The sequence below is a fragment of the Cavia porcellus genome, unplaced genomic scaffold (assembly GCF_034190915.1).
Source record: "Cavia porcellus strain 051 isolate PalLab524CR breed Dunkin Hartley unplaced genomic scaffold, mCavPor4.1 scaffold_27, whole genome shotgun sequence".
In the NCBI taxonomy this organism is placed as follows: domain Eukaryota; kingdom Metazoa; phylum Chordata; class Mammalia; order Rodentia; family Caviidae; genus Cavia; species Cavia porcellus.
In genome coordinates this window covers 39,336,691-39,349,326 of record NW_026947510.1, presented here as the reverse complement: position 1 = coordinate 39,349,326, position 12,636 = coordinate 39,336,691, and the positions used below count along the sequence as shown (strand labels likewise).

The following is a 12,636-nucleotide window of genomic DNA, read 5'->3' as shown; positions in this document are numbered from 1 at the left end:
GCTGCTGGAGGAGCTGGGCAGAGCGAGACAGACATGTCAGCAGCAATGCAGATGGGGCTGGGGGCCGCACTTGCTGGCGAGTTAAGTGGGGCTTGTGTTTCTGCGCGTGTGTGCGTGTGCGTGCGTGTGCGTGTGTGTGAATGTGTGGTGTCTCCTTTCCTACCCTCCCTTTCTTTCCACTTGCCTCCTTTGCCAGCTCCTTTTCTTTCCCCTTTTCCTGTCAGGTTGGTTTTCCCACCTCTCATGCATGCCTGTCCCAGGAATGGTATAGCCAGACCTTTTCTGAATTATTTATAGATTGGTGCCAGCTGTTTGCAATTCCTCTCGTGCACTCTGTGGGAAATGCGGGGTTTCCTCCCCCTTCCCCATATAACGAATTGATATCTTTTTCGGAATGCATTTTTCTCACCCTCCGGGGGACACTGGAACCAAACCCTGACCGCTTCTTTTTTCCCCTTAGGAAGGGGACGCTTTGGGAATGACCATGCTCCACGGAGGGACGGAGCCGGCCCCCAGCTTCTCTACACTGAGCCTCCTCCACTAAAGCTCCAAAAATCAAAAACCATAATTGCCTGAAGAATCCTTATAATATATACAGTGCCAGCCACTAACCTCACATGCAAACGGAATAATTACTCTGGATTCTGCATTGTGAGCTGCTCTCCATACCCTGAATTACCTTTGAATTAAATCCTTTTTTGTTTGAATTTGCATCTCTTCAAGACACAAGATTAAAACAAAATTTACGCTAAATTGGATTTTAAATTACCTTCTGTTCATTTATCCTTCATCTTTCTTATGTGGATATGCAAGCGAGAAGAGGAGACTGGACATTCCCAACATGCTCACTCCCTTAATCTGTCCGTCTAGAGGTTTGGCTTCTACAAACCAAGGTAGGGCAAATTCTATTTTCTTTTTTCCTCAGCTGCGGTAGAGATTTCTTGTTTTGTCTCTTCCAGTGCCTCAAGTGGATCTTTTTGGGAGAAAAGATAACAAGATATCAAAATAATGCTGTCTTGGGAAAAAGGCTTATTACAATGAGGGAAACCTCCCATGTTATTTCTTTCCCTTCTCCATCAAACAGGTTTTGGGTTTTCAGGGGAGCAGTGGGGGTGGGTATATGCAGGCACAGAAGATGTTGGGGGGCATTAAGGGGTGTCTATATACAGACACAGCCAGCCGGGAGACCTGTGTGATTTTCTAGTTAAATAGCATTTTATTCACTTAGAGCTAAAGCTATGATTTTTATGGAATCTAGAATTATTATTTTCCCTCTTGCCATGTTCGTGCTTCTCTCTCTGTTTTCTGTCTTTACCTTTCTAGGCATCCCTGTGTCCTTTAAAAAAATAAAAATAATGATCAAGATTACTGTGATTGTTGCCCTGAAATCTACTTGCTGTCTGAAGGGTTGACACGGGCCCGGAGATCCCGGGAGGCCTATTGCAGAGGGGGCAGGTGTGTGCAGGGAATGGGGCTGGTCTGAGAACACCTGGAATTGAAGGGTGCTGCAGGTTAGGAGGGCTTAAACCTTAAGCTTGGAAGGAAAGAATCCTGCCAATATTCTGCTTTTCATTTGTATTTTTTTCCTGTGTGCTATTATTTTTGAGCTGTAAATTTCTCCTTCTGTCTACACATCTATTTATACCCACACATCCTCCAAGCAAACTGTTACTTCCACACTCTTGCAAAATGGCTATCTTGCAGAGTTCTAAAATGCTTTGCATGTGGAAGGGGTGCAGAATCCGACACGTGAGTCTTTGTGTTAAACAAAGAGATGTGCTGTTTGCATGTGTTAGTCTTGTACCCTCAAAATCAGAATTAATATTTTAATTTTTCCCTCCTCAGTAATTTTTATACTATGTGAAGTGTGGTTAAGCACATATTTTAATGTACTTACAAAGAAAAAGAGCTGTAGAAATGGACAAGACTTGCAAATGACTCTTCTGCTAGCCACTCAGGCAATCTGAGGCAACTCTTGACAAAATCAGATCATCTATGGGCTGGAGCACCATGGTAATGAGTGAACTGCTCATCTTCTTGTTCCACTGACCATAAATCCCCAAACTCTGAAGGCACGGAAATAAATGCAGGGATTAGATTGAGATAAAGGTCTTCAAAAATATATAGCGAAATCATTAGCATCAATAATATTCCTAAAAGTATTCCCTTTGCCCACAGAATGCTTTTTGCCCCTGGCATTTAAAAAAATTACAGTTTTTTGAAACAGTCCCAAAATGCTAAAGGGCCGTGAGGGAAATGTTGGAAGGTCCTTGTCCCTCAACCTGACAGTAGATGATAGCTCTTTATTGTCCAGAATGGATGGATGTCATCCAAATTCAAGGCCCCTCTCCTTAGGTTTCATTCTTTGGAGCTTTTATTGCTGGAACACTAATCTGTAATCATGGTGTAATCAGAGAAAGAGAGTGGGGGATCCTGATTTGAACCATGTTCTCACCATGTCTACAAATAACTGAGGTTATCGGGTGTGTGCTCACCTTAGAGACACCTGAGCTGGTTCCCCATCTGCTTCTGCTTCTTCAAGTGGGAGGATGAACTCTTAATTTCACTTCAAAATAGAACAGAAGAATGGGTGGGAGAAGCAGCTCCTTGTGCAATGATTTCATACATGCAGATGGACAAAGGGAGATGAGTATCCACAGGGCACATGGCCTCTTTCCTGTGCCTGGTGCCTGTGACAGTGCTTTGCACCAGATAGAGCCTTCAGAAGGCTCATTGTCACTGAGGTCAACAAGAAATCCTTTTGACAGGATCTCCTTCCCCTCATTTGTCTTGAATGTCGATCGGAGTAACCCAAGTTCCAGGCTATCATTAGTTGACCCAAAGACTAAGCAAAGGAGGAGCTGTTGAAAGACATCAGAGGACACTGATGAAAGACGGGCAAGGGTGAGATAGCCATAAAGAAAGATGGCCCAACTGGAACAGTTTCCTTGAGATCTGAGGGGGTATTGCCACAGGTGGTCCGTACCTATTTTGACATTCAAAGCCGTTTTGTAGACCCTGGTGAGGAGGTAGCTGTTCCCCATCCTTGTCAGCAGTGTCCACAAGATTGTGACTCAGTGGCATTCTGGGCCATCTTCAGACCATTATTTTCTTCCTCTTTTTCCCTAACAGGTTTCCCTAACAGCTGACGAGGTTCTATTTTGTCTTCTCTCCTCTTGCCACCCCCTTACAGTGTGGGGTGCATGGGAAAGTAATGTGGCTGCTGGTAGGGAAAAAGCAAATCTAATTTCAATCGAGGAGCCTCTGTGTGTGCAATTACAAAATAGAAAGTAAAGAATTCTTCAGAAAACAGAGTGAAAGATGCTAAAGGGGTGACTTTCAAGAGAAGCAGGACCATGTGGTTATCTTCTGTCTCTGTGTTCCAGGTGTGGCGAGATGTGGTGGATTTGTGCACACACAATGATGTGGCAGTGTAGGCACAGATGTTGATGTGCAGGAGAGGTGCAGGGTGTGTTAATAAATTATTTAATTTCACTCTCCCATTGGTTTAGCTTTAGGAAACCTGTCTGCCTGCAGAGACTTGTTTTGATATTTTATATATGTGATTTCCGTGAAGCTTAGTTTCAGGTGGAGAGAAGAAAGAAAGAAAATGACAGGAAAAGAGGGGAAAGAGAAAAATTCCTCTAGTCGTCATTTTGCACACCTGGCACTCTTTTAAAAGGCATATTGAAAAGGGCAAGTTCTTATGGGGGAGCGATACACAGCAAGGACTTTGATTTTGTCTTTCTGCTTTACCTCCTCCCAAGACGACTTCAGAAACCTTCCCTGTGTGTCTTGATATTCACATATCTGCACCTGGCCTTGTGCCGAGAGGGAGGGCCAGGGACTAAAACTGGTTGAAGTGAGGGATGTCTGACAGGGAGAAACAGGGTCAAATGGATATAGCCTGGGGGTGCGTCATTCTGGTGTAAAACATTCTTTTCCTCCATGCCTATGACGAATTCCCCTTTTCTTCTTCAAAAATCAAATGGAAGGGACATATTCACCAGTATTAACAGGATGATCCCAAATTAATATTTATGCCATGAAATAAAGGAGGCAGGAGATAGGACAAGTTGTATGTGAAGAAACTATAGCCCAAACTGGTATCCAGAAGACAGGGAAGAGAAAGAAGCCACACTTGACTTCACCATTGCACAGGTTGGAAAATGGCTGATGTGAATGATCACCTTCTTTTCTGTAAGGCAGGCAGGGCTGATGGGACCACTCATCACCAGTGGCAGACCATGTCATTGAGGCGGGGTCAAGAGTGGATAAGCCAGAAAATGTAAGCTTTTCCTTCTCCTCAATACCATTCTACACACCATTGATAATTCTAGAAATTTCTTCCTTTCCACAAACTGTATCTTCAGTTTCGGTTACTGTGCCCATGATTGGATACTAGCAGAGTCTTTCTCTGGAAATAAATATATATCAAGTGAGTTAATGGTCTAATGAATTGTTTCCATTTATTAAAGTGCATCTCCTCTTTCAACCACACGAAGAAGTCTCTGGGGAGAGTGGTTAAATTGATATTCTCTTCCAGCAGGAGGCTGAATGTGGAAGAACAGAATGTGGTCAGTAGAGGGAGCACGCATAACTCAGAGGAGTGGGTTTCCAGGGCCACCTGTGGCTGCTGATTGAATGTCTGTGACCATTGCACAAAATCCACTGGGTGGATGAACTAGTGGGGCTTTGTGAACCACGGAGGTGTGTTCTGGACCTTTGGTTGCTTTCTTGACGTTCTTCCACCATCTTACTTTTTTACCTTTTCATTTTCTAGCACTGTCAGCCAAGGCTGGCAGTAAAGGGGCCCTGTGCATATTGTCCATTTATGGAAATTCTCCATGGCTGACCCAACCGGGGAGATTGTTCTGCCTTTTATAGTCTTCCAGCATGTGTTGGTACTTCTCAATGCACTAATTTTATTGGTGTGCCCTGTTTCACTGAAAAGTTCACGAGCTCCTCAAAGACAGGGAGAGATATTTTACTCATCTTAGAATTATTTGTGCTTAGCACAGTGACTGGTACGTGATAGATACTTGGAAAATATTAAGTGAACGAACAGAGAAAGAAGCACAGTATTCATTAGTCACTGATGTTGCCTGGTCCGGTGAGTGTAGGGAAGGGTGAAATTACACCGTTAGATGAGAGCCAAGGTTTCAAGCTCTGTGATGCTTTGGAAAACATCTCCTCTCACCTTCTCATCTAATGAACAAAAAACTGAGATCCAGGGACAGTAAGAGAATTGCCCAACGCTGTGTGGCTCCTTACTGCCAGTGCTTTGTGTAATACACCGTTGATCGGAACACATGTGGTTGTTATCTATAGATTTTGGATATCTACACCAGTGCTTCTCACCTTGCTATGTAAAGAATCATCTGGGGATCTTCTTAAAATGCATATGTGTATTCACTAGGTCAGGGTGTGGCCCAATGTGCTGCTTTTCTAATAAGATACCAGGTAATGCCAGAGCTTCTGAACCACATCAGCGATCTGTCCCATCTCTGCTTCTGGCAGTATACGATGGTTAGCGCTAGCTGTTCTGCATCTTTCCCACTTTTAGAACTTCTAGTCCCTCTGCCTTGTTCTTTACAGAAATCAGAAGGTAGCCTATATGTTTAAATTTACCCATCTCTCTTTTTTCCTTCCACTCATATATATATTTTGCCTCTTGTCTATCTGTTGCTTTCATATTGTGACATTTTGCATAATTTCTTTCTTATTTTTCAATGTTCTCTTGCTTCTTAGTCTATTAATGTCTTTTGATCTTTCACAGTCTTCTTTTAACTTGTTTTTTTATGTATTTTACTTTATTCAATTGTTTAGTAAATATTTGTGAAGAACCAGGATTCATCAAATACTGGATTACAAAAAACAGTCTCTGCTCTGTGTCTTCTAGTAGCTGGTAATAATAGGGGAGAAGATGTATGGGGAAATCAGCATATCCTTAGACGATACATACAAAGAGGAGAGAAGCTAGGGAGATTTGCAGATGCCTCCGCAGAGGGATTGACATTTAAATTATGTCTTGAAGAATAAATAGGAGTTTTGGAAGAGAGTAGAAAAAGGCCGTTTTAGGATGACCTAGAACATTTGGAGAAGAAGGTTGGTGTAGCAGGATAAGTCTCTTTCTCTTTTCTGTGTTCCTCACTCAAAGAAAAAGCAACACAGGAATGTGCTGGTTCTCTGATTAGGAATTTCAGATTCCAAATAATGAGGCCGGAGAGTAAAGTCAGGGTCTTCATAAAAGGAGAGCAAGGAAGCTCTAATTTCTGCTTGGGTGATTCTACAGTTAAAAATCCTTGCCCTGCTTATTATCCCCTTTCAAATGAACAAATGATACAGTTTTCACTTTCGACCACTGGTTTGCAACTAACTTTATGGATGGCCACTACAAAGAAAGGGACAGCTGTTAGCTGATTTGTGTGCAAAGAGCGAGCTGGATCCTAGCCCAGGCCAAGTTACTTGGAATGAAGGACCAGTCTGGTCCCGTGTGTTTCTGAGTAGGGAGGTGGAGGGTTGCCATGCCATTCAGCCACTAGCTGCTTGCTGCGATGGCTAAGAGGAGTGATGGATGAAGAGACGCTCAGTTATTCCCAGCTCATTCTCAAAATATTTTTCAGCTGCCTTGTTGGGTGGCTTGATAAATTAGAAGTTTTAACTTATGGGGATGCCTAGGTATAGAGCGGTGGTGAGACACTTTCAGTTGCTTGATTAAACTGTAACACTGGTGCCTAAGGGAAGATGGGATTGAATAGATGTGCCCCTGAATTTTCTTTGCATTGCTTTCTGCTCCCCATCATTCTACCTTTCTCTCTCTCCCTTTACCATTCCTCTGTCCCTTATGGAATTTCAGCTCAGCCTGAAGATTTTTTTATAGTTCCATTACAACTACAGAGAGCATCCTGGGTCTGAAGACACATGGGTAAGTAAACGCTCAGCACTGGCTCCTTTAAGGGACTTACCTTCTAAGATGACCTTTGGGGCAGGGCCATCGAGGCACAGTGACAAGAGAAGAGGGGAAAGAAGGAGGGACCAGAATAAACCTGCAAAATTACAGACTAGAAAGAGAGATAAACCATAGGCCATATTTTCCCTTTGTGTGCAATGTTCTAAGTAAGAGAAAGCCAGAAACAGAGAACTCCTAGATGAGGTCAGTTGGAGTTTTCTAATAGTTAATTCCAAGCCTAATAACTCAAATCAGGGAAGGCAAACTGGGATATTGGCCTGCGTACATCTGTGCTCATTGCTTTGCCAGGACTGATTCTCTTTCTTCAGAAAGCAATGTTAAATTTAAAGTTCTCATTAATCTTTATATAAGTCCTTTCATGGCTTCCACCATTTAGAAATTCTTAGGAAATCAGATCTCATTTATTTTGAAAGGGGTGACTTCAAAACACAATGTTGTTTGAAAGCACTACATTGTTGGGGGAAGAAATCAGGGAAGAAACTAGATGGGCGGGTGACTTCTGGAATCCTTCTGTCCATAGCTAAATGTCCTGTGAGGAAATGGCCACACTTTCTGAAGCATTCTCTGCACCTCAAGGGTCACGGTCTGGTTACACAGGTACCACCACAGTTGGTGAGATCAGTGTGTTCTGTGTGTACCTAAACATATACATACACTACACACACCCATACATGCTAGACTCATGTATAAATATAATATGCTAGCAGTGATTCACTTACTAAAATCAGTAGCTCAAATAATCTTAACTACATTGAATGTGTAATTTAGGTACAGTAATGGACATGTGTCTACGTGTGTATGACGGGATAATAAATGTAAATGTTAACAGTTACCTTGGAGATTATTTTATCTCCCCTCCCAAGCCACCATTTTAAAACTGAAAATAGTCCTAAGGTTACCCACATTGTGTAAAGCTATATACGTATGATAAAACCACATTGCCATGTCTACTCTCATTTCCACGCTTTTCTCCTGACTACCTGGCCCTCAGGTCACCCTGGAATGCACGTCCCTTAAGCAGCCCTGGCTCCTGTATTTTCAGAGCCCAGAGTGCACCCTTTATAAGTAATGGGTCTTTAAAAGTGTTTTGTTTTCTGGTTACCAAGCAGTGATTTGCCTAGCCCTGGAAGAAGTGGTGTGGTCTTAGAAATCAAAGCTTGTATTTGTGCTTGTCCTGCTTACTTTGTGACCATTTGAAACCTTTGACCCTGAGCCTCCGTTCTTCTCATTATTGTAACGATGATGGTCTAAAGCGGTGCTTCTTACCCCCATTCAATTACAGAATCATCTGCAGAATTTAAACAAAGGAATTAAAAAAACAAGATGGCAATAATAAAAACCAAGAAGGCCTTATGCTCAGGCCTCAACAGTTAAATTAAAATCTTTCAGGGGAGGATCTATGCAATGGTCATTTAAAATAAGACTCCTCAAGAGATTCTAGTGTGGCCAGATTTGAGAAACACTGGGCGAAAAAACTGACATGGAACCTATTAGCTCTAAACACAGTGTGTCCTAGCATTTTGAAATGCACAGGAAGACCCTATCACGGTTATGCTCTTATGAGACTAGCAGGAGATCCTTATGGCAGAGCCCAAACACAGAGATGGGAATACAGGGGGTTTAGTCTACACAGTGTGTACAAGGATGGGTGGTTGAGTTAAGAGCAGGGTGCTTATCTGGCTCCTGGGCTCTCTCAATACCGAATGTTAGGGATGTCAGGAGTGCATTCTTCCTTGAAACAGGTGTAGTCATGAAATAGGGTGAGTGGCCCTAGGTTCTGCAAATATCCTGAGTTCTACTTAGTCTTTATTGAGAGTGCATGCCCCCTTTCTTGTTTGGGAGAGAAAGCCTCATTTCACTCCTTTGTAACACTGTAAATGTAGGAAAACTATTAATAAATGGGGCTGGATAGCAGAGCCTGATTGACTGGTGAGGGTGTGAATGGTGCAATTATCTTAGTGCCGGTTGGAACTCACTACCCTGTTACCCTCCCTCTCAGTGCCTGAAGTGGAATATTAAAGGCATGAAGAGGAGGAAGAGGGTAGGAGGCATGAAGATGCCGCTCTCCTCTAACTGTAACTTTAATCACTGATTATTAGGCTGGCTGGCTTAACAGTTTTCTCATACCCTTCCTTTGTGATTTCTTCTCTTCCTTGTTCTAAAATAAATGTGAAATCAAATGTACAGAGGCAAGAAAAAAAAAACCTCACAGATTTATGGATCTGTGTTCTTTTAAAAAGACAATGATTGTTCTTTTTTGGACATTTGTTAGTGGCCATTGGAGATGAGCAAGAAGAACTCAAAGTGTAGTTTCGATTCTCAGCGGTGTTCAGTAGGCACTAAATATTTAGGTGAAAACCACAACATGTACTTATTGTTCTGCATTTCCAAATCTCTACAGGCTGGCCCGATAGAGGCAGAGTATCAGCATCGCATAGTTTCTGCAGCCTTTGCTCTGGGAGTTGTTGTGTGCAGAGCAGGTCTACACTCGAGCTCTGTGGGGCCAGGATGGGTGTTTTCCGCATTGTGGCTCTTCCTGTTGTCACCTTGTTAGAGACTCCAGGATTGTTTCTGAGCCTCAGGGAGGATGGAGAAAATTTCAGTCCTTACCTGATTTTGTTTAGCTCTGTATCATGGTTTTTCTTTCATCTCACAAAGAGAAAAAGAATTGCATGAAAATTCCACTCTGACCAAATACATGTGCTCAGTCTTGAGAGGTCTTTCTTGGATAGGACAGTGATCGCCCTTTGGATTTTTGAGGACAGATGGGTTTTCTTAGAGCCTGTATGTAAAAGAAATCTCTTTTATTTCTTGATTAATTTGTCTTTTTTTTTCAGGAGGATGAGAGCAATGCTTCATGTCAGTTTACATCCTCGGTGCTTAGGGAAGTGCTCTCTGTTGTGGTCAGCGCTCAGACAATTCTGGTAGTTCATAAAAATGGTGGTGGGAGTGCAAATGTGCCCTGAAGGTAAAGGTTGTTACCTTCATACCTTTTATGTTTCCATTTTCTTGCCACTCAAGCACCTCTTGATACTCTGAGTGAGATTTGCTAGAGGTGAATGGATGACATTATCTTTAGATCCTGGCTGATGGAGTGCAAATGCACATTCCCGGTGCCTCGCCTTATTGTGAGGCTTCCTTCCTTGTTGTGTTCAGTGTGGAAATTTCTTTAAAAAGCTCTCTGGCTGTCATCACTAATTGTCACTAAGAAGGAAGTCTTGCTCAGTCTCACCAACTAGAAATAAGCTCTTCCAAGTCATTTGTTCAAATTCTCCTTTTCTTTTCTAGCACACTTCTCATGAGGGCTTTGGGGACAAATCCCTCGAGGACTTTTTCAGCTATCACCCCACCCCCATCACTCTCTCTTTATTCTACCTTTCTCCGATAAATGGAATCATGATTACTCACCGCCCCAGCCTCTGCTTTTTATTCTGCACCGATTGACAAAGATGCCATGATTTCAACATGAAATTCAAGACTGGCACTGGAACTCATTGAATGATCTTTCAGGAACCATTGCAGAAATCTCTTTTATTGATGAAGCTGCATTTACACAACCAAGACAGAGATTAGCAAGAGGCATGAGAAGGTCCTCTGGTTAGGTAGCCAAAATTTATAGGTTGTTTCAAAGATAAAAGGTGGAAGGAAGATGCTAAGAATTATTGTTGTTATTCCAAGTATAACAGTTACCTTGTCTCTGCTTGGGGCAGCTTTCTGTAGAAATGGATCTGAGAGCTGGCAGCAGATACTAGTGGTATGCCCATTATATGCTAGGTTATGTTAACATGTGTTATCTCATTTAATTCTCTGTGCAAGGCTGATATTATTCTGTTTGTCAGAGCAAGGATTACAGAGCTTAAGGTTACACAGCTATAAGCAGCAGGCCGGGTTTCCAAATTACACCTTTCAAATCCAACTCTTGCCTCTTTAAATCATAGAAAGCTGCCCGTACGTGATAACAGATAAAGGTTCAGGTTGTATGTAGAGGAGCTCATTAGCAACACAGACTTTGAAACTTCAGCTAAAATGATTTTTTGTATTCCTGCTTTCTGGTTTTTGCTCTCAGCAAAAGGCAAAGCTGTTTTAAAGTGGAAAACTGGATTCCTACAAAACAGCTGATTTCTGCACCTGAGTTTAATTTGATGAGGACAAAAGGTGAGAAATTCATGGCATCCACAATGATAATATCTCCTTTGCTTCACAGGAGCCCTAGGCTTGGGCACCAAGTTCTTAGCCTCCTTCTTCCATTCTGTAGATGGACTCTATTCTTGAACTTGAAGACTGCAGTTTTCTATGAGGAAACAAAACTCCTCACTGTTCACTGAATCCTAGACATGTTGTAGATTGTCCATTTTCTCGTGTCTCTTTCTTACTCAGCCACCTTGGTTAGCTGCTCCTGGAGTGGACTAATGGATAGACTTGGAGAATGTCTTTCGGGGACACTGCTTCATCGTTGTGTTGTCCCTTCAGTTCAAAAGCAGCATCCAGAAAAAACATCTGCATCAGCCATTAACTCAGAGTGTAGTTTAATATACAATTAATTCATTACACCGAAGTTCTATTTCTGGTGATTTATTTTTCCCACTAAGACAGAGGATGTCTGTTGGTGCTTCACAGGGTCCTGGTGCCTTAGTTTTACCCCGTGCATATTTTAAAAGACTTCTCAGTCATTTGAAGCAACATATATGAAAGCAGGGGCCCTAGCCTAGGTGCCGGGAGACCAGGTCCCATCTCAGACCCACCTGGCCTGTGCCTCTGGCAGTTGTACAGCCTTGCAGAATCTGCTTCCTCTTCTGTAAAGAGACATCTTTTAGGGCAGGCAATTGTGTTGCGGATCAGATGAGAAATGTGAAAATTCCCCTCAAACCATAAATTTAATATACACACATAGGATATTATTATTAATAACTCTAGCCTGCTCCAGGTTTTCAATATATTCTGAGGCCTTCCACACAGCACCACCGCTCCCAGTGGACCAGAGACTGGAACGTATTTAATGGGAAGACAGGCAGCAGTGGCGGAGCAGTGGGCATTCTGAGCACCGTGCAGCACCAGGCATGGTGACCTGAGGTTTTTAGTCTTGGGTCTGTGTCTCTGTCCTATGTTCTCTTTCACGGTATTTATCTACCTAGAAAACTAAGTAAATATTTGTCAGAAAGGAGAGCATGACTAATCTTTCTAGCTTTACCTACAGAACTGTTTTTTTCCTGGGCTTATCTTTTATCTTTGCATGATCCAAGGAGAAGAGAGATAGAAATGGGCACAGAGGCCAGGGTAAAGGATACTGCGGATGGCAGTTGTACTTTTGCTCTACCTGCAGTGCCCTTTCTTTCCTCCTGTGGGCCACATGTAGTCAGCCTTTGCCATTCTGCTCTGAGTCTTCTAGTCCCCACACACCGGGATCCCTATCCTCTCCCTGCTCTGGGCCCCCACCCAGATGTAGAGGACTGTGAGCATCTCCATCCCTTTCACAGCTTTCGCCCTGTGACCCTGTGTGTGCCTTGCTGAGTGCTGGCACACTGTGGTCATTTGGCCAGTAGCTGCTGATGTGTTGTGAGCAGTTACAGCCCAGCACTCAGTGCCCAGCATGCAGCCCCGAATTCTACCCGTTAGCCATCCTAGGAGGTGTGTAGAATTATTACTTGCATTTTACAGATAATGTT

The 12,636-nt window shown here is 42.8% G+C and overlaps 1 protein-coding gene across 3 annotated transcripts in view; it reads left to right on the top strand.

Moving 5' to 3' along the window:
- The window catches only part of Grin2b (glutamate ionotropic receptor NMDA type subunit 2B), a 408,651-nt gene that overhangs the window by 670 nt on the left and 395,345 nt on the right, over window positions 1-12,636 (top strand). For all 3 annotated transcript variants that reach the window (XM_063238257.1, XM_063238255.1, XM_063238256.1), the window contains exon 2: window positions 461-893. The gene's annotated coding sequence lies outside the window, so the exon portion shown is untranslated. The remainder of the gene's footprint in view (window positions 1-460; window positions 894-12,636) is intronic.